Source organism: Belonocnema kinseyi, chromosome 5 (genome assembly GCF_010883055.1).
Source record: "Belonocnema kinseyi isolate 2016_QV_RU_SX_M_011 chromosome 5, B_treatae_v1, whole genome shotgun sequence".
Taxonomy (NCBI): Eukaryota; Metazoa; Arthropoda; class Insecta; order Hymenoptera; family Cynipidae; genus Belonocnema; species Belonocnema kinseyi.
In genome coordinates this window covers 145,568,529-145,577,493 of record NC_046661.1, presented here as the reverse complement: position 1 = coordinate 145,577,493, position 8,965 = coordinate 145,568,529, and the positions used below count along the sequence as shown (strand labels likewise).

At 24.5% G+C, this 8,965-nt stretch overlaps 1 protein-coding gene across 2 annotated transcripts in view; it reads left to right on the top strand.

Moving 5' to 3' along the window:
• The window catches only part of LOC117172382, a 30,518-nt gene that overhangs the window by 14,009 nt on the left and 7,544 nt on the right, over positions 1–8,965 (top strand). The window lies entirely within an intron of this gene.

Sequence of the window (8,965 nt, the reverse complement as noted above, 5' to 3'; positions counted from 1 at the left end):
TGTATCAGCCTTCGAGGAGATTATGTTGAGAAATAAAAAAAAAATTCTTAAAAACGTTGTTTTTCTTGGTCAGGCCGGAAACTTATCAATCCACCCTCGTATGTCCCATTTAAATATAAGCTTCAATTTTAGACTTAGAACAGTAATAACAACAGTAACATCATGGTAAGAATATCATTTAGAAGTTAAAAAGCAGTCAGGCTGCTGACAATGAGAACAAATGTTAAGATGTAAGCTTAATGAAAAAGAATTTAAGGATTTTAAAAAGATTTTTTTCTCTTCAAAAATATTGAACCAATTTTATGAGTTATTCAAATTATTCAACAACAACAAAATTTTTAATTTAAACATGTTGAAAAATTCAAAAACCTTTTAACTAAATTTAGATTTTCGAATATTTAAATAAAAATTGTGAGGCTGATGATGTGAATTGAAATTTGATTGAAAGAAAAATCTTTATTTGTAAAAATTTCAATTTATATGACCTTGTAAGCAAAAAAAATCTGTTCAAAGTTTTTATTTTGCATAAAAAATTGATTTTTCTCTCAAATCAAACGATCATGCTAGTCTTTTCAAAAATAAATGAAGAATTTTTCTAAAAGTAAAATCGAAAAACGGGCAATAATTTGAGTTGTGCAAGTAGTAGTTAAATTCTCAACGAAAAATATTTGTTATCAAGGAAAAACGTAATAGTTGATACTTTAAACAAATCAGTTAAATTCTACCAAAAAATACGATTTTTCAACAAAGCAACGCAATCATTAATCGAAGCAGGTCAATTTTCATAAGAATAAATAAATCTTCAATAAAAGAATTATATTTTTAACCTAAAGATTCATAGTTTTTAACTAAAATCATTCATCTTCAACCAAAAATGTGAACTATAAACAAAAAAATTAATATTTGATAGTTCAACTTAAAAAGATTTAAATTTTTAATAAAAGTGAGAGATCTTCATTCAAAAATATTCAAAAAAGTGAGGCATCAATAAAAAATTCTTGAATAGAAAAATTTCCGAAATAATAAAATTTCCAAATTATAAAATATAATGGAATTTCAGAATGGTTCCAGCCACGAATAATTGAATTCCTGTTTAATAAAATTCCCGAATCGGAAAATTTCCGAATAATAAAATTCTCGATTTGGGAAATTCCCAAATAGGAAAATTCAATAATAATAAAATTCCTAAATAATAAAATTTCAGAATGAAAAAAATTCGCGAATAATAAAATTTCCGGATTATAAAATTCTGGAATTTGAAAATTCTCAAATAATACAATTTCCGAATAGAAAAATTAATGAATAATAAAATTCCCGATTAGGAAACTTCATGAATATGAAAATTTTGCACTGTGATGCTAGTTTTTTTTTTTGGAAAATGTCTGAATATTAAAATTTCTAAAAAAATCACCGAATTGTCAAATTCCCTAATAATAAAATTTCCGAATGATAAAATTTTCGAATTTGAAAGTTCCCAAATTATAAAATTTCCGACCGTTTACTATATTACTTTATTTGAAAATTTCCGAGTTTAAACAATTAAAATTTCTTTTTCATAAATATTATTTATTTATTAAAAATACAATCATCAAATATGTTTATAAAAGCAAATTATTTTTAATGTTTAAAGTTTCTAAAATTATGTTTTGGATTACAAATACCAATATTTGAAAAAAAATCTCTTTCTAAATGACATGTTTTTAGGCAGTAAACAATATTTTTAGAAAATATTTCAATAGGTGAAGTTTGAGAAATTTTTTTCATTCGAAAATTTAGTATTCTTAAATTTCATTATTCGTCAATTTTCCAGTTCGGTAATATTATTATTTGGGAATGTTATGGTTCAATAAATGTATTATTCGTGAATTTTACAGTGTGGGGAATTTTATTTATTGAGATTTTTCAGTCTTCCGAAAGTGTTGATCTAATTTAAATAATTGTTAATGGGAAATAAATTTATTTTAATTAAAAGTGCACTTTATATTTAATATATTGTTATCCTTACAAATAGGTTCTGGAAAATTCGTCCAAATGCGTGTAACTAATGAAAATTCTTGAAAATGGGTCAGTCTATATATGAGACCGTTTATACTCGAAATTAGGTAAAACTAGTTTTAACTAGTAAAAACTCAAAGGAATTTTAAATATCATCTGTTTTCGTATTTTAAATAAAAATATCAGTTAAAACTAGATTTATCCAATTGTGCTTTTGAAAGAATTAGTTTTTCCTGCACTATTCAGTTTTCTTATTCATAAATTTCTAGTATTTTTCTTATTAATTATATATCCGCTTTTTAATTTCTTGGGTTTTTTTATCCAGAGACTTTTAAAAAGTATATTTCTCACTCATAGAATTGTGAAAAGAATACAAGGTCCGGAATTTTTTTCAAATTAACAAAAAATTTCTATATAAAACTGTATAGTTTTGAAGGAATCATGTCTCAGTATTTTAATATTTTATTCAAAATTTGTCTCTTTCGGCGAATTCAACTATATTACACTTCAAGGTTCAATCCTTTTTAAACTTCTTTGTGCAATTTTTTTATTTAATATTTATCTCTTTGGTTGAAAATTTCACTACTTTCTTAAAAATATGTTTTTTGGTTGAATATTAATTTTTTAAATGAAAATTCAAGGATTCATTTTTTGGACGATGCCAGTAGTTTAAAATATCTCCTGTGCTTTTTTTTTGTTCGGAAATGTCATTTTCCTCGCTTTGATGCTTTAAGATTGTTTTAAAAACAATTGAAGTAAATTCATATATTTTGCCTGCAAGGATATATTTTCCACGTTAAATATGCATCAATTTTTGATTCCAAAAGTATAAAAAAAAGTTTCAAAAATATTTGTCTTTTAGAAATATCTAAAATCGTGAATTTGTCAGATTGATGGGTACAAACATTTCTTTTTAGTAATTTTGTTGATAATTTTTTGGTTGGATTTCGTTTCGAAATTACAAAGCAAGTTTCATGATCGGAAGTTTTAAAATTGACAAAAACAACTTTGTTTATTCAAATGATTAGCAATTGAAGAAAATTTATTCATCATCTACTTGGTTGAAAGTTAAACAACTTTGTTAAAAAATTAATTTCTTATTTATAATATAGATTCATCTTCTTGGTTGAAAATGTAACTATTGTTTTTTAAATTAACTTCTGCTTTACATAATTACCTTTTACGTAGAACTCGTTTGTTTCAAATTCTTTCTTTCTTTTTTGGTTGAAAAATAATTTTTGAACTATCAATATAATTATTCCATTTTTGTTTGAAAATTAATCTTTTCTGTTTGAAAATTCATCCTTTTTATTAAAAATACAACTGCTTGGGTCTAAATTAATCTTTTTTGGTTGAGAATGCAAAAATTAGGTTGAAAATTAAACTATTTGGTTAAAAATTAACATTTTTGTTTATAATTAAAGAATTTTTATAAGAATTTAACTTCTTGTTAAAAAATTAACTTTAAAAAAATATCATATTTTCGGGCTGAAAATTCATCCCTTTTTTGGGAGAATTTGTCCTTTTGCTTTTAAAGCTTAACCATTTCTTTTCAATTTCTTGTATTTGATTAAATTTTGTGTTTTCGTGGTAGAATATTAATTTTTGTTTGTTAAAAAATAAGTCCTTTTGGTTCGGAATTTAACTATCTGGTTAAAGATTGGTTAAAAATGTAACTATTCAATTTTTTATCAAATTAGTCTTTTGGATTAAAAAATCATCTTTGGTCGAAAATTTATTTTGTAAGAATTCAGAATTTGAGTTTAAAGTTCGTTTTCTTTGTTGTTTGCTTTATTTTTTAACTAACAATGTAACTGTTCTACTTTTGGTTAAACATTTATATTTTTATCCAAAATTGATCTTTTATAGTTGCAAATTGATATATTTTGTTAAGACAGTTGAATTCGTTATTTGACAATTCATATTTCAATTTTTTTAAATTTACCTTCTTAGTTACACATTCAAAATTATTTTTTTTCAAATGGATCTTCTGGTTTGAATTTTATTGAAAATATCAATTTTTAGCCAAAATAAAATATCTACATTAATAGTTAAAGCAAATAAATGATCAAAAGCAACAATATAAATAATTTCTAACAAAAGAGTACAGCCCAAAATATTAATTTTGCATCCGGAAGATTAATTTTTTCTGATGGAATATTTAAATTTTCAACCAAGTAGGCGAATTTTGACAAATTTCCATTTTTATGAAACTAGTTCAATATTCCAACAAGTATGCAGGTGAATTTTCAAATAAAAAAAGATGGAATTTGAAACAAATAATTGAGTTTTTAATGAAAGAGATAAATTTTTCATCAAGAAGATTAATGTTTTACCAGAAGTTGAATTTTAAAACCAAAAGGACGCATTTTCTACAAAGCGATGAAATTTTCTCACACAAAACTTATTTTCTTCCAAACAGTTTTATTTGCATAAACATAGTTTTTATTTTAACCAATTAGTAAAATTTCTGCAAAATTTTTTTTTTAAGAAATAGTCTATTTTTAACGGAAAAGTTTAATTTTCAACTACATTGTTTAATCTTGAAGAATAAAAAAGTCCTCAACACTGATCCAAAAAGTTATATTTTTCACCACAAAGAATGAATATTTAAGGAAAGAAATTAATTTTTGGCCAAAACATGCGAATTTTTAACAAAATATATCAAAGTTTAAGTAGAAAAGATCAACTTTCAATAAAAATATTATTTTTAAGTATAAGTGGAACAGTTACATTCTTAGTTAAAAAATAAATCAACCAAAAATGGAAACGAATTTCCAACTAAAATTCTGAATCTTTAAAAAATAAATTTTTAACAGAAGATGATATTTAACACAAAAGATTAATTTGATAAAAAATTGAACAGTTACATTTCTAACCAACCCTTAACCAGAGAGTTAAACTATCAACCAAAATGATGTATTTTCTGAAAAAAATTAATATTCTACCACAAAAAAAAACAACAATTTAATCAAATACAATAATGTGCTTAAAAATAGTTAAGTTTTAAAACCAAAAGGACAAATTTTCTACAAAAGGGATAAATCTTCAACCCGAAAATATTGCTTTTTTTAGTTAATATTCCAACAGAAATGAAATTCGAATGAAAATTATTTAATTATGAATAAAAATGTTAATTTTCAACCAATTAGTTTAATTTTTTACAGCCGTTACATATATGTTACAACCGGCGGAAATGGGTTAATTTAGACCCAAACAGTTGCACTTTTACCAAAAAAATAAATTTGCAACAAACGAGTTCTACCTAAGAGATGGTTATTTAAAGCAGAAGAAATTTAAAAAAATAGTTACATTTTCAACCAAAAATATGAGTCTATATTTAAAAAAAAAATTAATTTTTTAACTAAGTCGTTCAATTTTCAACCAAGTAGATCACTTTTTAATAAAATAGGCGCATTTAAAAAAAGCAACCAACACTAGAATTTAAAACAAAAACGTGATTAAATCCGAACCAAAAATATAATAGCAGTCTTTTCAACGAAAAGTAGATAAACAATATTTTTAAAGTACTTTTAATTAAAAAATTTAAGAAATTAAAAAATGTTTAAATAATTTATATAAAAAAATTGAAAAACTTCGTAAACAATGAAGCTGAAAACAACCCAAATTTTTTCGATACATCTCAGTAGCAAATTCAATGGAAAAAAACAATGACTTGTATATATCTTATTTAGATCAAGATGAACACATTTTCTTTAATTTCTAATCATTTGAATAATCGAAGTTGTTTTTGTCAATTTTAAAACGTCTGATATTGAAACTTGCTTTGTAATTTCGAAATGGAAAATTGATCATCTCAAAGATAATTATAAAAAAATACTAAAAAGAAAGTTTTGTATTTGTACCCATAAATCCGACAAATTTACTATTTTTGGTATTTCCAAAGAAAAAATATTTTTAAATTTAGTTATACTTTTGGAATCAAAAATTGCTACACATTAAACATGGGAAATATATCCTTGCGATTAAAATGTATGAATTTACTTTAAATGTTGTTTAATCATTCTTTTATCATCCAACCCAGGAAAATTAAATTTGCCACTAACTAAAATCACGGGAAATTTGTTTTAAAATTGTGGGCGTCGTCTAAAAAATTAATTCTAGAATTTTTATTTTAAAAAATTAATATTAAAAAGAAAGTTAACAAATTGGTGAAATTTTCAACCAAAGAGATACCTGTTAAATAACAAAAATTTGCCAAAGAAGTTCAATTATTGACCAACTAGTTAAGTCTTCAACCAAAAATATGAATTCTCAACAGAATATAAAAATATAAAAATCCTGACGCATATTTCCTTGAAAACTACAATTGAATATAAAAAAATTTTAATTTGAAAAAAATTTCGATCTTGTTATTAAAAATATTCTAATCCTATAAAAAAAACAATGTTTTTATTAAACACTTTATTACAACTTGTGTCGTTTCCATAAATTTAATTTGTTTATTCTTAAACTTATAAATATAACCTGGTTGAAAAATTTGGTTAAATAAATTGTTATTGTAGCTTGTGTCGTTTTTTCAAAGCATTTAATATTCCTAGAGCGCGCGACTGTTGGTTCTCGCGCTTCGCGCTCGATAATATGTTTATCTCGCGCTTCGCGCTCGATAATGTATTTACCTCGCGCTACGCGTTCGATCTTTCTGCATAGACCTTTTAAAACTAAAGGTGAAAGTATCGAGCATTTGGTGATTGTTAATTCTCTTTTGTTAAAGCTCCTTTTGCTTTAAAGAACCCATTCTCATCACGTATCTCGTGCTTCGCACTCCAGTTTATCACAGCAATTTTATTTCATTACCATTAATGTATATTATTATAATTCGTAATTTGCATGGGTATTAAAACAGACGAAGTTTCATTGTCCCATTTAAAAAAAATTTTCCTGTGTTTTTGGGAATTTTGTAAATGCTATAACTCTAATAATTTTTAATTTTATGAAAAAAGTCATTAGATAAATTGTTCGACTTTTTAAATACCATGAAAAACCATACACAGAATTTTTGAATCATGAAAAAATGTATACTCAAAAGTTTTCAAAAGGGGCTCACTTTTTGAATTCTTATCCAAAATGTCTGACTAACAAACTTGGAATTTAGCTTAAAACACTAAAAGAGTGTACCAAAAGCCAATCTAAAAGATAAATTTCTTTCAAAAGTTATCGTACTCACAGACAGACAAAGAGACATAAGGACAGACATAACGAGAGACAGATAGACATACAGATTTTACTGTTAATGACGTTTTTCATGATTAAAGCCGAAACTACGCATCCTATCAAAAAGTAGTTCATAACAAATTTGTAGATATTTTTTAAATGCACAATTTTTGTGTCTTCATCTTTTACCGTATTTTGCATAGTTTGGCCGAAAAATGTAATTTTTGGATTTTTCATTATTTTGTATGCTGTCAAAATCTAATTTTTCTATTTTTCAAGGAAATTTGGAATGTTGTAAATGCTATAACTCTGGTAATTTTTGATTTTTTTTTAAAAAGTCATTAAGATAAATTGTTCGAATTTTTGAAAAGTATGAATAACCGTAAAGAGAATTTTAAAATTTTGAAAAAAAGGGCTCAAAAATATTCAAAACGTGCCCACTTCTTGAATTTTTATCCAAAGTGGCTGGCTAACGAACTTGACCTTTAGTTTAGGGCACTAAATAAATGTACCAAAGGACAATGTAATAGATTAATTTTTTCTGGAGTTATCGTGTTCACAGACAGACAGACGTACATACAGACATACAGGCATAAAGATAAAAATATGCATTTTTAAATAACAAATAAGTTTCTACAAAAGAAATTGAATTTTTATCCCAAAAAGACGAATTTTTAAACGAAAAGGATCATTTTTTAATAAAATTGTTGAATTCTATACCAAATAGTTGCACTTTTATCCAAGAAAGTTGAAATTTGAACTAAAACAGAGAAATTTGTAATTACAAAAAGAAACAATGTTTAAAAAAATAGTTGAATTTTTAACACAGATAAAAAAAATAGTCGAATTTGCAGCCAAAAAAAGATGTCTTTTTGAGAAATTTGTGAAATTTTCAACCAAATAATAAAATTTATAACTAAAAAGATAATCAACCGGAGAAACTTTTCGCGAATTTGCAAAAATTACCCGGTTGTGACAAATCGTAACAAAATGTCTCAACCCACTAGCCCTTTGATTTGTTACGTAATTTAAGTAAGGCCCCTAATGACTTTTCAAAACAAAAACACGAATTTTTAACCAAAAATAAATTTTCTAGGAAATAGTTAGATTTTTAACAAAACAGTAGCATTTTTATCCAAGGAAAATGCAATCTTTCTACTGAGAAAGATGAACTTCTAAATCAATAAGAAAAATTGTTATGAAAGTTTTAATCCAAAAAAGATTTCAATTGATTTTTCAACAACAAAAAAATACGACTTTCAAACAAAAAGTAAAATTTCTAGGAAATAGTTAAATTTTCAACAAAAAAGTTGCATTTTTATCCAAGAAAAGATGCAATATTTCTACAAATGAAGATGAACATTAATCAAAAAAGGTTTCAGTTGATATATCAGCAACAAACTATGAATTTTAAACAAAAGGTTACTGTTCTACAAAAAGAATAGAATTTTTAATCCACAAAGACTCATTTTCAACAAAACAGTTGAATTTGCAACCAGAAAGTATGACTTCTTAAGAAAATTGTTACATTTTCAACCGAACAGTTGTATTCTTGTCCTAGAAAAATAAAAATTTTAGTAAAGTAAGTAAATTTTTAAATCAAAGAGACAAATTCAAAAAAATAGTTGTATTTTCATCCAAAAAGATTTCAAATGACGTTTCAACATAATGATACGAATTTCTCACAAAACTGTTGCATTTTTATCCAAAAATAGATGCAATATTTTTATAAAGAAGATGAACTTTTAAATTAAAAAGACAAATTTTTAGAAAAGTTTTAATTCAAAAAAGATTT